At 34.5% G+C, this 21,354-nt stretch overlaps 1 non-coding gene across 1 annotated transcript; it reads right to left on the bottom strand.

Annotated features, from left to right (window-relative positions):
• Positions 1 to 20,510: 20,510 nt before the first annotated feature.
• TRNAC-GCA (transfer RNA cysteine (anticodon GCA)) lies at positions 20,511 to 20,587 on the bottom strand. Its single transcript has one exon. It is a non-coding gene; the product is annotated as a tRNA-Cys (tRNA).
• Positions 20,588 to 21,354: the final 767 nt, after the last annotated feature.

Here is a 21,354-nt window from a genome sequence, read left to right as displayed (position 1 = left end):
GTCGCTTAGTCACGTGCAAAGACACAAGTCCCCAAGTTCCGAGCTTTGGTAATCACTATTAAGAGTTTACTGATTTTTATTCGACTGCCTCGGTTTTTTATCGGAAGTGTCCGAACTAGTCAAGGAGTCTAATGGGAGTACCAAATTTAAGAGAGTCGCATTTTTAAAGTGACATGGACTACATCTATGACTTCGGTGTATTGGAATGGAAACTAGTCTGTAACTTTTACAGTTGATATAGGTTTCATAAAAAATATATTGTTCCCTCTTCTGTGCCTCACATTGACAGTATTTGATTGGCGTCACTAATGAGGGTGGGAAATAGGGAATCTATAAGTCAGCGTATCCGAACTAGAAATCGAACCTCGGACAGTCAGAGATCCATTCGTTGTATTAGTCGAGATTCCCACATTATTGCCATTATTCAAGGGACGATGTTATTTGTTAGGTTTCTAAATGGAGTATATCAACTGATAATCATTTTTACGAGTAGTCTACAGCACCTATAATACAGAATGCTAACATTACTGGTAGCATGAGAGTGCAGATTCTAAAGCCACGGCTACTCATTTTATTCATTTTCTAGAATAAATACGCGTGTGCGAGCCAAAAGCTCTTTGAAACGGTCTGTCGGTTTTTTAAAAATTCCTCTTCAGTACCGCATTCTTTTAACCATTAGTTGGGATTTACGCGGGCGCCGAGAGGGCGACAATCCGCAACACAGTCCCCTGTGATTCAGCTACCACAAAACGTAATGCAACGCAAAGCAAACGTTCTCATTCAATTTGCTGGCCATGGAATCAGTGCTAAATTGTATAGTATATGAATACCAGAATAGATGTTTTTCACTGCACTAGTTTTTGTGAAAACTAAGTTAATGTTCCGTTACATAAAATGTCATAAATAGGGCTCGGAAGTTTATGATCTAAAACCACAGAAACATGACATATAATTTCTGAATATATGCCATTAAATAATAAAAAGACTATGACTTTAAGAATAAAATACAAACAAAATAGTATACTTCCACCTGTGGAAAATACATTGTCACCAATAAATTTGTCTGCTTTGTTTTAGTTTCGAAATTTTTACGTCTTGTGTGATACAATATGGCTGACTGTGGGCACTGCGACTGCAGTATTTGTTCTGTTGCGTTGAATGGGGTGGGCGAAGCACGTAACAGACGTTATCAGGAGTTAAAGCTGATGCAACTGTAAGGAAAATTCTTGTAAGACGCAATCGAATTGCCTAAGCAATCTCCAGTAGGTTTTCGAATATAGACTGCGACTGCAGCGTAAAAATGTCCGTACATAAGTAGAACATGGCAAAAATGCAACAAAAAGTGTAACATTTCCTAAAAGTACAGCAAAATGCAAGAAAATGCAAAATAAAAGTAGGCTATAATAGTTCGTGTTGAAGTGAAACGAGTTAGTATTGAATCCTGCAATGCCTATGATGTCTTAGAAAAAATATATTTAATCAACTTCCGAGCCATACTCATACATATTGTTCTGCATGAATTCTTTTGAAACTAATGAAGTAATATAACAGATTTCAAAGGTATTATATTATTTTCTGTTGTTTCTGATATAGTTTTGTCTTTTATTAAATTAATCTTTTATTAAGTATACTTCATTTAAAATCTTCTCCAGAAGGGGAAGTCAGCACTCTCACTCGCATGTTTCCACTCTTTGTATGTATGTATGTATGTATGTATGTATGTATGTATGTATGTATGTATGTATGTATGTATGTATGTATGTATGTATTTTTTAAATCCTTCTTTACAAGCATGTTCCATTACAAAAATGCAATACTACATGCTAATAGACTACACATTACAATATTGCTAACTCTTCCGAATACAATGTATACACATTATTGCTGGCCTATTCTACTTTCCCTAAATATACTATTTACAACATGTTAACATCTATGCTACTGTTGAATCTTTTAAATACTTTGTACAACACTATTTTAGTACCTATTCCCTTTTTCTATTTACAGATAAAAAAATCAATACTATTGCTAATCATTTTAAAAACTATGTTTAGAAATATACTATTTAACAAATTAACCTACTTTCCCTAAATTTACTATTTACAACGTGTTAACATCTATGCTACTGTTGGATCTTTGAAATACATTATAAAACACTATTTAGAGCCTATTCTGTTTTTCTGTTTACAAATTTAAAAAAGATCTATACTATTGCTAATACTTTTAAAAACTATGTTTAGAAGAATACTATTTAACAAATTAACCTATTTTCCTTACATTTACTATTTACTGTATGCTACTGTTGAAACTTTTAAATATATTGTACATCACTATATTAGAGCCTGTTCTGTTTTTGTATTTACAAATTAAAAAAAACAATGAATACTACTGTTAATCCTTTTACAATCTACGTTTAGAAGTATACTAGTTAACAAATTAACCTATTTTCCTTAAATTTACTATTTACAACGTATCAACATTGTTGAATCTTTTAAATACATTACACGACACTATTTTGGAGCCTATTCTATTTTTCTGTTTACTAATTTAAAAAAAAATCTACACTATTTTTAATACTCTTAAAAACTATGTCTAGAAGAATACTGTTTAACAAATTAACCTATTTTCCTTGAATTTACTATTTACAATATGTCAAAATTAATAGTTTTTGTGAACTTTACGAATGGTTTTGTATATTTATTCACTAAGTCACAATTGCTCATCGGCCAGTAGCCGCCGGCGTTAATCATACTTTTCTTGAGGCTTAGTCTTTGTTTATTTAGTGACTCACATTCTCAGAGCAGGTGATCCACAGTTTGTGGACTCAGTTTACAAGGGCATATTGGATCGTCCATTATCTTAAAGCGATGTATGTATGTATGTATGTATGTATGTATGTATGTATGTATGTATGTATGTATGTATGTATGCATGTAATGTAATGTAATGTATGTATGTACACTGCAAGTGGGCAAACACCCTGTAGCAGTGGTAACTTAATTACACACAATAAAAATAATATACACTACAATTAAAATACACAATGCAAATAATACACAAAATTACACTAATAATAATAATAATAATAATAATAATAATAATAATAATAATAATAATAATAAATAATAATAATAATAATAATAATAATAATAATAATAATACGTAACATAACCTAACCTAACAACTGAACCTAATTTTCTATTTGAACCCACACATGTATAGACCCTACATAAGTTTCACATTGGTACTGATAACCTTTCACTTCACTCTCATCTCACTCACTGCACTGGCACTATGACACATTTCACCGACACTTTAGAACATATGTCACTAACACTATATAACACATCTCACTGACACTATAGAACACACTATAAATTATCACTGATCGAAACTATTCACTGCCATTGTAAGCCATAACTTCACTGACTCACCACGATCCACTATAAGAAACAATTACACCCTTATTCAACTTATAAACAGAACTACATTAAAACTGAACTTGTGTATTCTAAGATTCTCTTACAGGCTATTTTAATAGTACATTATGCAACGAGCCTATAATGAAGGTAATTAAGAAGTGAGTATGGATATTTATGAAACGAGCGCAAGCGAGTTTCATAATTTTCATACGAGCTTCTTAATTACCATTATAAGCGAGTTTCATACGACTTTTTATGCTCGACCATATTTCTAACTTGATATTATTAATTTTATTGTATCTGAACTGGAGCAATGTCCCGTATGTTGTGAGATGTGCGCAGACGCGGAAGTATTGATTTTTTCCGAGGAACAGATGTGCACATTGACCTTGCTAGGCCATAAGAACCTACAGAGATAACAGTGAAATAAAATTAGACATTGAAAAACGAGATGACAAATTGAACTTATTTGAATATTATTTACAATTAACGCTAATTACTATAGTAACAGAACATAACCTTCTGCGACTGTAATGGATTTCAAGCCTCCGTGACTTTTCGTTAATTCTCTTTCGATTGCATATCCGAGAATAATCGATACTTGCGGTTTTATAACGGTAGAAAGCTGATCTGTCATTGGCTGAACAGTTGTAACCTGAGTCGTCATTGGCTGAAAGACCTGACCTTTAATGAGTAGGTGTACTTTAATGACATGCATTAAAGGAATGCTACCAGGTGTATAATTACTACATTTCGGCATGGTCGAGCATAAAATAAGTTACAATTCAAACCAAGGGAATAACTCGTCAGGTTAAGGAAATACATATCACCTAAAGTAATGTAACGTATCTTTTTTTTAATTTTCAGTTTATATACAACTTTTAAATTTATTTTGAATCTCCTTAATGAAGGACAGTCCTCAGAGACAGAATGAACCGTAAGTCTTGTCATTAATTTCGAGAAGTTAAACTTTCAGTTATCTCAAATAGAAAATGTAATGAAATTTTGCTCGTTTTTGCTCACATTTCGAAAACAGATGTTTTATATGAAACGTTTATTATGCGCTTTTAGAAAAACCATTCACTAAAGCCACAATATTCAGTCAGTAAGTTTGAGAGATCAGTAAATTTGATAATATATGATTGAACAAATTTTAGCTTTGTCCGTTAAATTTTCGAAAATTTCTTCGAAACAAATATAAATTTTATTTTCTCAGAAGTAGAATTGGAATGGTGGCCACGTGACAGGTATAAGGGTGTAAGGCAGGTGTTAGGGGGCGTGGCAAGTGGCATCATAGTGGGCGTGGCCAAAGATTGACGTCAGAAGTGGGCGTGGCTAAAGTATGACGTCGTGGAGGGGGTGGGGCTTAAAGTATGACGTAGGAAAGGGGCGTAACTTAAATTACGTCATAAATGGCTGTCTAAGAGTTGAGGTTAACAATTTAGCGCTGTTAGATCAGTATTTCCAAATAAGGAATATCTGTCTTTTGATCATCCAGAATTTTCACAAGAGGTGAGATTTGTGATATATGCAAATTTTGAGTGTCTGCTAGAGCCCATTGAGAATTGTCATGGGAATCCAGACTCTAGTTACACAGTGCAATATCAGAAACATACACCGTTTAGTTATTGTTATGTCCTTAAGGATAGTCAGAATACATACACAGACATGAAATTATACAGGGGGTGTGATGCGGCAAAGCATTTTGTGCAAGACATGGTAATGGAAACAAAAAAAATTGAGCAAATATTATTTGAGGATATTAAAGAAATGATTCCATTAACCAGTGAAGAAAATGTTGCATACCCGAATGCAAATATATGTTACATTTGCAAAAAGGGTAATTTTACAGTTGATAATTATAAAGTTCGAGATCATGATCATTTGACGGGGAAATTTCGCGGTGCTGCTCACAATGAGTGTAATTTGAGGTATCAGCATCAGCACTTTATTCCTATTGTATTACATAATTTGTCATCATATGATGGACATTTTATTGTGAGGGAATTGGGCTATGATGACAACCCCATTCAAGTTCTACCAAATACACAGGAAAAGTACATCAGTTTTGTTAAAAATGTCCCTAGCACGTACAGAAAAAAACGTTATATGCAAATGCGATTTATTGATTATTTTCGGTTTATGCCATCCAGTCTGGCACAATTAGCAGACAGTCTACCAAAGGATAAGTTTTCGGAAACGAAAAAAATGTTCAAAGATAAATTTGATCTTGTTTCTCGCAAGGGTGTCTTTCCCTATGATTATTTGACAACATCAGATAAATTAGAAGACAATTGCCTGCCGCCGAAGGAGAAGTTTTTCAGCAAATTAAATAATGAGCACGTTACCGAGGAGGACTATAATCATGCAAAATGTGTGTGGGAGGCATTTAATATTCAGACCCTGGGAGAATATTCAGATTTATACTTAAAATCTGACACCCTTATCTTAACAGATGTGTTTGAAAATTTTCGCGAAGTGTGTACGAAAACATACGATTCAGATTGTATGTATTACTATACAGTACCAGGACTTGCATATTCGGCAATGTTGAAATTAACAGGTGTTGAATTGCAGCTGATTAAACACATGACAATGCTATTACTTTTTGAGCAAGGGATCCGTGGTGGAATATGTCAATGTGTGACTCGTCACGCAGTTGCGAATGATACTAAAAGCGAAAATTGTGATGATTCTAAATCTCCTTCTGCAATTTACTATGTGGATGCGACTAATTTGTATGGATTCGCCATGTCACAAAAATTACCATATGGGGGATTTGAATGGTTATCAGATAAGGAAATACATCATTTTGATCTTCAAGCAATAAATGATGATAGTGAAATAGGTTATATTTTAGAGGTTGATATAGAGTATCCAAATCATCTGTTTGAAAAACATAGAGATTTACCACTTAGTGCTGAGTTTGCGAAACCACCAGGTGGAAAGCATAAAAAATTGTTGACAACACTGCATTCCAAACAACACTACGTGGCGCACTACGAACTTTTGCAACATGCAGTGGATAATGGTTTGCAAATTGTCAAAATACACCGTGTTATAAAATTCAAGCAATCGTATTGGTTAAAACAATACATTGATTTGAATATTGAAATGCGTAAAAATGCAAAAAATAACTTTAAAAAAGACTTTTTCAAGCTTATGAATAATGCGGTATTTGGAAAGACGATGGAAAATGTTCGAAAAAGACTGCATTTCAGATTAGTTTCAAACGATGAGAAACTGAAAAAAATTAACTTATTTTTTAACCACACTTTTTTGACAGAGTAATTTATGCTGAAAATCTGGTGGGTATTCATTTAGCGCAAACTCAAATTTTGTTTGATAAAGCGTTATATGTGGGTATGTGTATTTTAGAACTTTCAAGACTTCACATGTACAATTTTCACTATAGCATTATGAAAGATCAGTTTGGCGATAAATTGAAGTTGTGTTATATGGTTACAGACAGTTTTATATATCTGATTGAAACAGATGAATTGTACCATGATCTGCAAAATGTGCGGGATCATTTGGATACTAGTGTGTATTCAACAAATCATATTTTATTTTCATCACATAATAAAGGTGTGCTTGGGAAGTTCAAGGATGGAATTCCAAATTCGCATATTGATGAGTTTGTTGGTTTGAAGGCTAAAGTGTATGCCTTAAATTGTTCAGATTTTGAAATTAAGAAACTGAAGGGGCATTGAGAAAAGCGTAATTAGGAATGAACTTACGTTTGAAGATTATGCAACATGTCGTGAATCTGGTATCACTACTTACACAAAAAACAATGCTATTAGATCATATTTTCACAATGTGTTTACAATGTGTGTAAATAAAGTGACTTTGAATTCTTTCGATGATAAGAGAGTTGTATTACAAGATGGGATTAATACAGCACCGCATGGACTTTATGAACCGCCATGTAGAAGAAGGCGTGTGCAAGAGTAAAATGTGTGTGTAAATTATAATAATGTTGTAATTGATGTAGTTTTGATTTAAATGTGTGTAAATAATAATAATGTTGTAATTTATATAGTTTTGATTTAAATGTGCGTAAATAATAATAATTTTGTAATTTATATAGTTTTGATTTAAATGTGTGTGTGTAAATAATAATGTTGTAATTTATATAGTTTTGATTTAAATGTGTGTGTGTAAATAATAATAATGTTGTAATTTATATAATTTTGATTTAAATGTGTGTGTGTAAATAATAATAATGTTGTAATTTATATAGTTTTGATTTAAATGTGTGTGTAAATAATAATAATGTAGTAATTTATACAGTTTTGATTTAATCACAATAAACCTACAGTGCTTGTGTATAAATTTGTTTTTATTTCAATACATCGTCCTCATCAATCCAACCGATATGTCGAATCGTAATCTTGCGACATATATGCAACCACTTGTCGAAAATCGTAATCTTGCGACATATGTAGCAACTTCGACATGTTGTTGCATTATCGCAACAAGAATACGATTTTCGACATGTTGTTGCATTATCGCAACAAGAATACGATTTTCGACATGGTGTTGCATTATCGCAACAAGAATACGATTTTCGACATGTTGTTGCATTATCGCAACAAGAATACGATTTTCGACATGGCGTTGCGTTATTGCAACGATATGCTGTTGCGTTATTGCAACGACGTGCTGTTGCGTTATTGCAACGACGTGCTGTTACGTTATTGCAACGACGTGCTGTTGCGTCATTGCAACGACGTGCTGTTGCATTATTGCAACGTTTTCGATATAATCCACAATGACAAGGACTTAAGGTGAGGTTACTCTCCCATCACCAATGACAAGGAATTCAGGTTCATTCGAAATAATAACTCATTAAATTCATTTTTTATTATTACTATTCTCATATTATGCACACTACATACATGTATTGTCTTAACAACCAATTATTATTATCTTTTGTCCTTGCATCTCACTTGATCACAACCACTTTTCTATGAAAATGTCACATTTATTTTCTATTTTCTATACACTCAATTGTTGAACAATGGCTTCAATATCCATCACCTCCTCCTTCAATGCGCTATGTTTCCTCTTTTTTCCTCTTTTAGTTGTCTTCTGAAAACAATAATGTAAATTAGTCATGTATATGCTCCACATAATCACCATTCAATATCAGAACACAAAACATACACTGACCGCTTTATAGTTGGGGCATGTTTCAATGCATGTCTCCCGCCACAATCTGTTTTTCCTCCTTTTTCTTTTTTTCTCAACAATTTTCACACTTTCCGACTTCTGTTAAACAGAAACAATCGCAAATATAGCCATTTTGAACCACAAATATAGACATCGTGTGTGGGAAAAAAAACTTACTGCTTTGTAGTTGGGACAAGCTTCATCACATCTCTTCCGATAAAATCTCATTTTAGGTGCTTTGACATCCATGGCAACAATCTCTGGTTTCTGCACAAAAACAAAATAACAAATATCACCATTAAATATATCATAATATTATAATTAATAAAAGAAACATAAACTGTACTTACCTCTTTGTGAGTAAGACAGCTGGGATCACACAGTTCCCGCCACACATGTAAGCTGGACTCTTTGGGATCAGTGCATTCAATGCGATGTTCACCGTTACCCAATCAGATATTGCGGTGATATGTGTCCTCATGTGTTGAAGGTGCATTTATAAAACTCATTTCCGTATTATACCACAAGGCAACACCAATGACCAATCCGTATGTAACTGATTAGCACCATAAATTTTTCTTACCACCTCAGTGTGTACTTTCTCAGAATTTATTATATTGTATTTGCGTGTTATGGCATATGGTTCATTTAACCACTCATCTCTCACATCTGGAAAATATGCGTACGTTACCTCAAATGGTACTTTATATCTTTCTTCTTTCAATATTAGTGGATTATCAATGGCTAGCGCCACATCGTTTCCCATAATTGTGCTATCCATGACACTCAATTGTGCTTTCATATCCTCAGCTTTTATATCATTCATCATACAAACATGTATGAACTTGTATATTTCAAACCCCCCACTCCAACTGTAATTACAAACATGTATGAACTTGCATATTTCAAATCCCCCACTCCAACTATAATTACAAACATGTATGAACTTGTATATTTCAAACTCATAACACATATTTATCTGCTACAATTACTGTATTACGAACTGCTTCGGTAATAATGTATGGCTTAAAATAAATCCAATAAATTTTACTTCAAAATATATTAAATTATTAATCAATCCAATAAATGTTACTTCAAAATGTATTAGATTGGAACCGTAATAATAATAATAATAATAATAATAATAATAATAATAATAATAATGCCATGTTCTGCGATTGTTTTTTAATCAAATATTACGTACGAATAGAGCGTAATATTTTGTTTATCATCACTCAGCAATTTCATCGCCGGATGTAAAATTAGCAACCTTGCATAATATTTGCACACATAGCAGAAAGCGCTTATACAATAATTGCGTATCATAAGACGCTGACAGAACAATCACCGGATGTGAATTAACAGCTAGCATATTATTTGCAACTTGCAATATTTGTGTAATATAACACGTTGCAGGTGTTTCAAAAACATGCTTTTATCATTACTCAGCAATTGCATCACCGGATGTAAGCTTGCATAATATTTGCATGTGTAATCACATCATCATTATGTAGGTGACATTTCAAACATGTATGAACTTGTGTCTTTCAACTATACAAACTTGTATGAACATGTGTAATTCAAATTATTACGTTACGCCCCCAACTTCAATTACATACCTGCACTTGCGCACTTTAATCTTGCACTCTGTAACACTTTAAGTTACACCACTATGAACGTGTGTATTTCAAATTATTACCCCCTCCCCATTTCCAACTTCAATTACAAATTTATGACGTCACACTTTAAGTCACGCCAATATGAACGTATGTATTTCAAATTATTACCTCCCTACCCCATTTCCAACTTCAATTACAAATTTATAACGTCACACTTTAAGTTATGCCACTTCGTGACGTAAGCCGCACGTGACCTCATACTTTAGCCACGCCCATGACGTATATATACATATAATTTTATTTTGTTACTGATTTCTTTTATCAACATCCCCAATTCACAATGCACAACATAAAACATGGCAAATGGCGATTATCAATACAGTATTTGTGTAAAATAACATACCACAGGTGGCCATTATTCAGAACTTGCGTCTTCACCGGATGTAAATTAACAGCTTGCATATTATTTGCATCATACAATATTTGTGTAATATAACACGCTACATAATGGAAAACATGCTGTTTATCATTACTCAGCCATTGCATAGTCGCCGGATGTAATATTTGTATAACATAAGACGCTGCAAGAACAATCACCGGATGTGAATCAGCATAGTATTTGCACACATAGCAGATAGCGATTGTGGGATTTTCAAACATGTATGAACTTGTATATTTCACCCCCCCCTTACAATTAACTCGAGAACAATCGCCGGATGTGAATCAGCATAATATTTGCACACATAGCAGATAGCGTATTTGCACATTACATCTGGATTGAGGAGACAAACATGTATGAACTTGTGTATTTCAACCCCCCCCCCCCCAATATACAAACTTGTATGAACACGTCATGCCCCAACTTCAATTACATACCTGCACGTGTGCATGACATCACACTTTAACCTTGAACTCTTAGATAGCCATTTATGACGTAATTTAAGTTACGCCCCTTTCCTAATCATAATTTAAGCCCCACCCCCTCCATGACGTCATACTTTAGCTACGCCCACTTATGACGTCATACTTTGGCCCCGCCCACTTCTGGCGTCATACTTTGGCCACGCCCACTGTGACGTCACTTGCCGCGCCCCCAACACCTGCCTTACACCCTTATACCTGTCACGTGGCCACCATTTCAATTCTACTCTCAGAGCACTTTTAAATTTTACGGAACTGTGACTAAGCTGTAAGGTTGTTGCTTGGAGTCAACAGATACATATAGATTGCATGTATGTTTGTTTGGGCAATTGAGAACAGAAAACATTTAAACAATAAAATACGAATATGTAAATATAAAAAATTGCATTGAGAAACAGCTTTCGGAATTCACTTTCCCTTACTTAAGTTTACGAATTTTAGTTTAAAAATTGAAGTGTTGAGGCAAGTATTTATAATTGGTTGAAAAAATACTGCTTGCAGCTTCTCTCTGCATGTTTAAAACAGAGAAATTAAACAGTGTAACAACGGTATCTTTTTTTTAATGACAACGAAAACAATTCACATGATAATGACCTCCCATTCCCATATTCGAAAAAAGTACGGTAAAGGAGTTGTTCATCGGAATGCAACAGTCTACTGTGCATTCGGTCACTGATTACAACGTTGCACGATGGAACAATTCGCATGTTTAAAATCGCACGTTTTTTTTTTTGAAAAACTATCTAACCCCCAGCAAACTGGTAGCCTGCTGGACTATTTTGTCACTTTTCGCTGAAGAAATCATCCATCAAAATTAATAACATGTGTTAGTGTACATACGATAGTATAATTCTGCAGTGCCTGGGATAAGTGACACAAGTCAGATTCCACAAACCTTTTTTGATAATTTATTGACAACTTACGGAACATCTGCTCGCTTGGAAAAAGAGACATAAGCATTTCTCCCATTACAATAATTCATACAGAAAAAAATGAAATCGACATAAACCAGTGTAAGTTTTCAATAAATTATCAAAAAAGGTTTGTGGAAACTGACTTATGTCACTTTTCCCAGGCACTGCAGAATTTTAAGCTACGCATCTTGTAAGCAAGCGGTTTACCGGCAACGAACATCGCTTCGTTTTCTGAACATGTCTGTTAAGCTTTAGGTATAGAAAGATCTAATGTTTGATATGTTTAAATACATTAATGGTAATAGCTGCTGATTTTGTAGCACCTGCTAGGTGTTTTTTTTTTGCCTACATTTAAACATAACAACTGTCATTTCCTTTGAAAACTAGAATATATACTAGGAATATTTTTATATTCGAGAAAATGATGATATTGAATGTGAATATAAAATAACTACCAACATTATAAAAACAACAGAAGCCCTGAGGATACGCTCTCTAAATGTAAACGCAAAACATAATAATAAGCAATGGTTTTCAAACGAAGTTACAGCCTTATAAAAATGAATGGCTTATTTCATATACTGTATAAAAATAATGTAGTGAGTGGGTTTATTATATTGAAGTAAGAAATCGAGTAACTGCAGACATAAAAAAATCAAGAGAGAATATTGACTGAAATTTACAGATGTGGAATATGTCATACCGGAATTCAGAAAAAGTACGACAGATATTAAGAATTTGAAAGACGCCTATCAACGAAATATAAATAAAATATGCTCAGGGGAGTGAGTTTAAATTTAAAGAATGTGAACGTGATGTTGAGTGAACAAATAGAATACATGAATGTAGAATTTTGCTTGAAAAAGATCAATAAAATTTGCAATTAAAAATCTAAGATATAGAAAGAATTTAATAGCTGATAATATCTGCGGATGTATCTTTATCTTAAGGGTTTACACTTAGTATATTCTCAGAAGTATAATTTAGGTAGAACCAGTTTTATTTTAGTTTCTTCTGAGAAAGAATTAGGGATACAGTAATTAAGATTTTACGGTTTACTTCTGGAAACTTTAGCTTCAATTTAACGAAGGAATTTTGGAAAATATTTATTAATCTCAAAGTTATTACAATTTTCCTTATAATGCAAATTTGAATATTATTTTCGCTACAATTTTAGGGTTAACTACTGTGTAAAGTATTTCATAAAGTGCCTATATTAAATCATGCACTAAGCTATACTGAATATTCCGTGGAAGTCTGAAGTAATTCTGAACAGTAGAAACTGAGAAAAGGTGCATTTTTTACAAGAAAATAGAAACTTGAGAGAAATAACCTTCAATATTTAGGAGAAAGTCAAAGTTCATCTACTTAGATATAACCACAGTCTAGTATATACAGTTGCGAAGCTCAATACGTAGTAAATATGCAAACATTAGATAGTTGCTCACTACTAGAAGCGCTAAGATCGCCTCATTACAGGCAATGCAAAATAGTACCGTCACAGTCTATTGTTTCTAGCACCCTCAAAACTCACGCTTCGTGACTGTATATAGTAGACTGTGATATAACACACGGAGCAAGTCCCCTGCAATCGGCAAGCATCGTATTTAAGTAGAGCCAAGACCAGATTGTGTAGTTGGTCTTGGTAGAGAATGTAAGTCGAATATTATGAACAGGAAAACATCGATCATACGGGAATGAGTATTTAAGTATTGTTAATTCATTATAAAAAGTAAATCTAACACAATGGTAATGTAAATTAATTTTATTTCCTATACTATATCTATCTATAAAATATACTAAATAAATGAAATAGATAGGTAGACAGACAGACAGATAGATAGATATAAATAGATAGATAGGCAGACAGACAGACAGACAGATAGACAGATAGACAGATAGATAGATAGATAGATAGATAGATAGATAGATAGATAGATAGATAGATAGATAGATAGATAGATAGATGAGCAAACAAATGAATAAATATATGCGTAAATAAATAAATGAGTAAGTAAGTACGTAAGTAAATAACTGTTACCTTAAACTCTCCAGTAATGTCCTTAATATTTGCGCCGTTTTCTAGGCGTTGTATAATATTCACTTTGTCAATACTGAGACGTGAACTTCTTGTGACATGATTCCTTACAGGTATGCGTGGGCCTGGATTCTCGTCACAACAGACCGCGTTGTACTGTTTTCTGCTTTATTTAGACTCAAACGCATTCTACTAAATCGGTGGAGCAGTGTATTTTGTACATATCAGGTATATATGGCTGGTTGTGACAAAAATAAATTTGAGTTCTTTAGAATTGAGTAGTATTATGCACCATGTATCGATGGAAATGCAGTAAAACACTATTTTTCTAGAACAATTCTCTTAAGAGAAAAATAGCATGTCATAATTTCGGCATATTCCAATAATTTATCCTCAACGTTGTTAAAATAAAACTGTACGTAGAACGAAGTACTAAAGGTTTGTGTCTAGGCGAATGAAGTTGTGGACTTAAAAAAGGAATTTATGTTTTATAAAATGATTGTTCTTATGTAGTCTGTAGAGAATCTGGTTATCTGGGGTTTACTTCCAAGTAAAGGAAAGAATTTTTTTCTTCACAGCAATTCTATCCCTGCAACCTCCTCCTACGAATCTGATTTAGTTACCACCCTTTATCTTGCTGCTTAAGCCGAAGTTATTACCTTTACTCAACACCCCTTATATACCACCATAACGTGGTTCTTGGGACAGATTTAGAGAGTTTCGTGGCTAAGAATTCCATAGCTTACATGTTAAGACTGGATTGCGGGAGATAGACTGCCTTGAGGTAATCCATTTCCCCGAGTCTCTAGGACTCTGCGATTTATGTGGGGTGCCCCCTGACGGTGGCAGAGGTATCAATATCGCTACCTTGGACCTCGTGCCCACGGGGAATCCCTGGTTTCTCAATGTATGGCTGACCTCTTCGGATTGATGTTGAACTCACTCTATCTCACGGATTCTTAAGGAAAATTTAATGTTGGATCTGTTCTCTTAAATTGTCTTGATCTGAAATAAACTGATCCATAACATCGCTTGTAATTAATCATGCTAATTTTCTTCTGTAATTTGCACGAGAATGATACGCTAGTGAAACTGGGTTACCATGGAAACATGATGGACGGATTAAGGTCCGGTTTCATCAACAGGGATTAAAACTTAACCATGTGTTAGACAGTTATAACTCAAGATTTGACTAAAATTCTGTTTCATCAACAGAAGTTAGTTTTAACAGGGATTAATCTTGGGGTTAACTTACACATACTTTCAGTTGGGTTAAAAACAAAATGGGTGCTGTAAATCATGTTTTTGACACAGAATTGCACTATTTAGATAATATACCTTTGAGAAATGATTTAAAAAATCTACCTTAGGGACAGTTTTTTAGGAGATATAGATCGTCGAAAGCCTTGGTGAGTAAGATTGTCGATGAAATTCATGAGAGGTTAGAATACACAACAGAGACAAACAGGCCTCTCTCTCTCCTATGCTGCAGATACTAGTAACATTAAGATATCATGCTACAGGGCCATTTTTATATAATGATTGGAGACAATGTTGCAATTTCATAAGCTACTTTTAGTAGAACCACACTCTAGTATAAACAGTCAGGAAGCTTGAGTTGTGAGGGTACTAAGAACAATAGACTGTGGCGGTACTATTTCGCATTGCTGTGATGAGGCGATAGTAGCGATCCTAGTGGTTAGCAACTATCTATGGATGCATATTCCCTACGTATTGAGCTTCGTGACTGTATATACTAGACTGTGATAGAACTGTCTCTAAGGAGTCTGCAGCTATAGTATCAGTGAGACAAGGTACGCAAAGTTGAATAACGTCCACGTGTTATCCATGACTTATATCAAATGTAGGCCTACCATTTTCCTAGAGTTTTAGTTGTTTGCTGGTAACGTGGGCAGCGCTGTTGAATTCTACAGTCCTTTTCTAGCCTCATCCTTTTCCTTTGTTTTCAACCTATCTGTCGTCTTATACAGGGTGTTCTGAAAAAAAGTTTCCAATATTTAGAGAGAAGGTAGAGTCTGTGTGATGTATCTTGTCTCACTGTGAAAAGAGAAAGGAGATATATCTTACTTCGTCTGTATTGTTATGGCAATGGGGGAGTGAAGCGATGCCGTCCATCCATCCAGTGGCGGAAGGGACCAGTTGATATATTTTGTAGCGCAAAATAAAATAACAAAATTTTTCTAGCCGCCATTCTGAAAAAATGTAAACCACTTTTTTCTTACTCGTTCTCAGTCTAATGGACTTTCTTACAACAATTTACTTTCCCCATAAAAATAGCTTTAATTGTCCAAAAAGTCCCAAATTCCAAAAGTCTACCTAGTGGCCATATCAGGAACATGTGCACATGATATGACCACCCTTGTTCCATGTTCTACAAATCGTGATTGTTTTCAGTTTGATAGCGCAGTTGTGTTAAAATTAAATAATTTTGGTGTAAAATGAATAGAAATGACACTTAATATTTTTTTTATAATTCAAAAGTGTAGTCAAAACAGGTTTTTCCATAAAAAAATTAAGTTTTTTTTCTTAAAATACAAAATTTTTGCGTAATTCCAGCTATAAGGCATGTAAATTTGTCAGGTGAAAAAATAAAAGTGAAATGAACTTGATATGGCCATGGTGCAATTGATATGGCCATGGTGCATTTGATATGGCCATATCAGCAGCAGGTAAGCTTTCACGAAAATCGTTTGATTATGAAGAACTCGTAAAAGATACGCCATCAACTACAACACCAATCAACAGAACATTAAAAACTGAATGGAGTACGATGGTTTTCATGAAACAAGTCTTTGAAAAACATGCATAAAACAAAGGAGACTTACCAGAGAAAAATAAGAAGAGGTCACATGAAAACCGCAAAACAGGCAACTGACGCCATATTGCTCAACCTGACTGGATGGAAAACGATCAAGTGACATACCAGGATGCCCTTTCACTGGATGCTGCTGCAATTTAGCGGATTTTTTGGTTAACTAACTCACAATAGGGGGGTGGCCATATCAGGAACATGGCCATAACAGGAGCACCTACCTTACTACATATTTACTTATTTTTGGTTCGATTACGATGTAAAATAGGAACTGTTATCTAACTTGTGTTCCCTTCGTGTACTGTGAATTCATGTAAAATGATTTAAGTAGAAGTCCTTTGTTATATTATTAAAATCTATTTAAAATTATAATACAATTCGAGGCAGCATTGTGATTGTTCACTTTCTTGTGTGAAACTGGAGCGACGATAGATGAAACCAAGGAAGGAGCAAACCGATAATTTCCAAAGCGTACTTTATTTATGATAATTACTTTAATAAAATATAATGACTGCTTCCTATTCATTGAAATTTGAGGTGCCTAGATAATAAAATAAGCATTAGTATGCACTTCCCTCATGTGGTATAAGATTTGTTTAAGAATTAGTTCTCTGTGACGGTAAATATTGCTGGTGAGGAAACTTCTGGGAAGAATGCTATTAGATACATTACGTTTAAACGCCTATCTTGAGCACACGGATAATAAGAGCGATGTGTTTTGGCAAAATGTTAAAATACACCTTACATAGAATTTCTTCTTTCCCAAGTTGTAAAATCAGACCTTGTAACATTATACCAATGAAATTAAGGTTTTGAGTCATGTGATATTTAAAAAATTGTATATCCTTTTTATTAGCATTTTTAAGAAGAAGGACTAGGACTTCTTAAGTTCTATAATACATACAGTATAACGCGATCGTATAATTTTCACCGCTAACAGAAGCTGCTCTCTACGAAAAGTAAATTTAATGTAACCTGTATTCCCCATTAGAAAAATTCTCGTCGTTTAAAGGGACTGCAACTACCGCAGTAGGTGAGCGGAGGAAGTTGCAGACTCAGCAAAGTAAATTGCGCCTTGTTGAAGTGGCAATCAGTGGAACGAACTTAGCAAGGCCAATTACAATTTGGAACATTTCTGATTTTCTCCCGCACATCACAGCGACTTTTTGAACATGCGAGAAGTTTCGGTTCAGTCAACTAGTTAAGTAAAAGAGTACGCTGGCTCGTAAGATAAGCCAGAAATACGAGTATTTACTTAAATCAGAATATACATAACTATCACTTAATTAGCATGTTTTTTCGATTCGGAATTTTTTATAAACTGTGAACACTATTAAATTTAATTATTGTGATACAAAAAGCCAGAATAAAAACAATCAATTAACGAAACGCCAGCCGAATACTTAAAATCGGAGTTTCGCTCGGGAGTGGGTTCGATTCTCACTTGGACTGATTCCTGGTTGTTTTTTTTTCCGTGGTTTTCCCCACCCGTAAAACAAATGTTTTAGGTAATGAATGAACTAAAACAGTTACTGGTGTCTGTGTTATATATTTATGATAATAGCGCAGAATTTTTAGGCGAAATCACGTAAGACAGTGCGAAGATGCGCTTATACTTGGTTTCGATTACCTCTTAGACGGATTGTCTCGTTGAATTTTTTCCTGTGGTTTTTTCATCTGTAAGGCGAATATCGGATAATCTTATGTGTATGTGTGTATGTATTTATTAACACTACAATTGGGTATATACCCGGTGGCAGTGATATATAATATACAATAATTACAATTACATGAAATAAAATAAAATAAACGTAAATGAAATAAAATAAAATAACCGTAAAGCTATAAATATTAGATGCAATAAACCTAGGACTATAAATAACAACTATTCTGTAATAACGCCTACGATAAGCAAAAGTAAATCTAACTTATAAGTACTTCTATTTCACCCAACTATTACCAATTTAAATAATTACATATCACCTTAATTAATTATATACAACTTAATTACATATCATCTTAATTAATTACATATCACCCTAATTTATTTACATATCAACTAAATTACATATCATTTTAATTAATTACATATCAACTCAATTAGTTACATGACACAACTTAAATAATTACACTGCACCTCCAATTACATTTTCAGTCTAATCTTCTCAACCTTTCCTTAAATGTATTGATTTTAAGAGGACCACCCTGAAAGATTGCCGCAGGTAAGCTGTTCCAGTCTACTATTGTTGCCACGTCCGTTCTTTGTTTTCTACATTTAAACTTCCTAATATGATCAGCCCTTCCTAAGTACGATGGTGTTGCTAATCTAGCATTGATATCGGTCCATGCTTTGTGTCCCATTTGTGCCTTAACAATGCGGTGACTCTGATTTTTCGTCGCCTTGATTTGAGAAGTTCCCACCCTAAATCTCTTACTATCTCCTCACCATGTCCCTTCCCCATTTTGACATATTTTGCTGCCTTGCGTTGGACCTAGTTAGCAGGCTAGAGTCTCGTTCGTTATCGGAATTAACCAGACAAATCGTACGTATGGCGGATTCTCGAACTCATCTTGATAAAATATGTTCTTACTACAGTAAAAGAAAGAAAAAAATAATTAAAATTAGCGAACATGAAAAATCCTGAAACTTTTACATTCGTATTACATACATTTCAACCCTAACAATAATCATTTAACTGCACTACTACTATGAGTAACGTGAATTCTACGCAAACAACGGAGGAATATCTCTGACTATATTTTTAACTGCTAGTAGCATTACCTTTAGAATTAAATTTACGGAACTGAAATTAAATAAATGTCTTTGACACGCCATTACACTCCCAGCACAACCCCTCCCCGTACACAAAGTGAAAGACAAATCGCTGTAAGGGTGCGACAAATTCCAATAGAGTGGAAAGAGGGGGAATTTAATGTTCAGGGGGAACATTTTATGCATTAGGTGGCGATAAGATATGAAGAGTTACGAGGTCTCAATTGACGCGCAAGGTTTACTGGGTAATTATACGAATAGATTGTCGCGGCGACAAAAGAGGTCCCATCGCCTTGCATATATGCTGCCCGTTTCACCCAGGTGTTAAAGAAGTTGCTACATGGTCACGGCGTATCTTTCCTTTTTTTATAGCACCAGTAATTCTGTCGTTTTATGAGTGTTCTCGTTCAATAATATTTCAGGTTTAATGGAGCTTTACTTTTGAGTCCATAAAAAATGTGCCACAGACTTACAGTAAGGCGATGACGTCTATATAAATTCAATTTCAAGGTAAATTACTATCAGCAACTCTTTTAATGACCCATTCGTATGGTAGTTTGCGATTTTAAGACTCCTAGTTCAGTCCCTGACGTTAGATATCTTTACTGAGGATTTATAAATTGTTTGTCAGTCTCTCCAGAAAACAAATAGACCACGACAGTCTTTCACCTTATTTCATGTAGCTGTAAAAGATGGTCGAATATACATCACATATTCATTATATTTGAGGTCTCGCCTACCTCATTGAATATTACACGACTACTATGAAGTAGCCAACGTGTATTATCATCATTTAAATCAAGAAAAATTCGTTCCGGCACCGGGAATCGAACCCGGGACCTCTCAGCTCTGCGCGCTGAGTGCTCTTTCCAACTGAGCTATGCCGGGACACGATTCACGGTCGGCCGAACTGTTAGGAGTTGTCACAAACTGAGGTTGAATGTGGACATAAAGTCATTCAAATATGCGCTCCTGCATGTATGATTTACATTGTCTAAAGTGCAGGTAGTAAGGCCGTAAAACATTACAACGAGAGGAGTTCGGCCGGCACCGTGAATCGTGTCCCGGCATAGCTCAGTTGGAAAGAGCACTCAGCGCGCAGAGCTGAGAGCTCCCGGGTTCGATTCCCGTTGCCGAAACGAATTTTTCTCGATTTAAATTATGATAATGGTTGAATATATTTTGTGATCTAAAATTTATATTAATTCAAACTTGTAATTGTTTTAAATGCGTGTGATAGGTAAAGTAGTCGTTTCAGAGAGGTTTTCTCAGGGTACTACCGTTTCTTTCGGGGTGCTACAGTGTCTCTCATTCTACCAACATATTGTACCACTATACTTCATCATCTGCAATACTTAAGCATTGGCTGCGATTTAAGTCTTGGGGGAGAGTACTAGCTTCCGATATTGATATAGGATTTAAGGTCTTGCAGATCCAAGTTCTGGGGTTTAACAGACACTCGCCTAGGATTGGACCTTGCTCTGCTATTACTAGAACAGGATGGCCCGCCTGTCAGAATCGGATTCACGAATGTTACCCACTCCACTTGTCGAACTGGAGCAACTCTCGCATATCTTAAATGGCGGCGTACAATGGGCCATTGTGAGGGTAAAAGAATGGATCCATCTCGGTTTATCCCTCGAAAGTCAGCAACCC

The sequence above is a fragment of the Periplaneta americana genome, chromosome 17 (assembly GCF_040183065.1).
Source record: "Periplaneta americana isolate PAMFEO1 chromosome 17, P.americana_PAMFEO1_priV1, whole genome shotgun sequence".
NCBI lineage: Eukaryota > Metazoa > Arthropoda > Insecta > Blattodea > Blattidae > Periplaneta > Periplaneta americana.
This window is presented reverse-complemented; position numbering and strand designations above follow the sequence as displayed.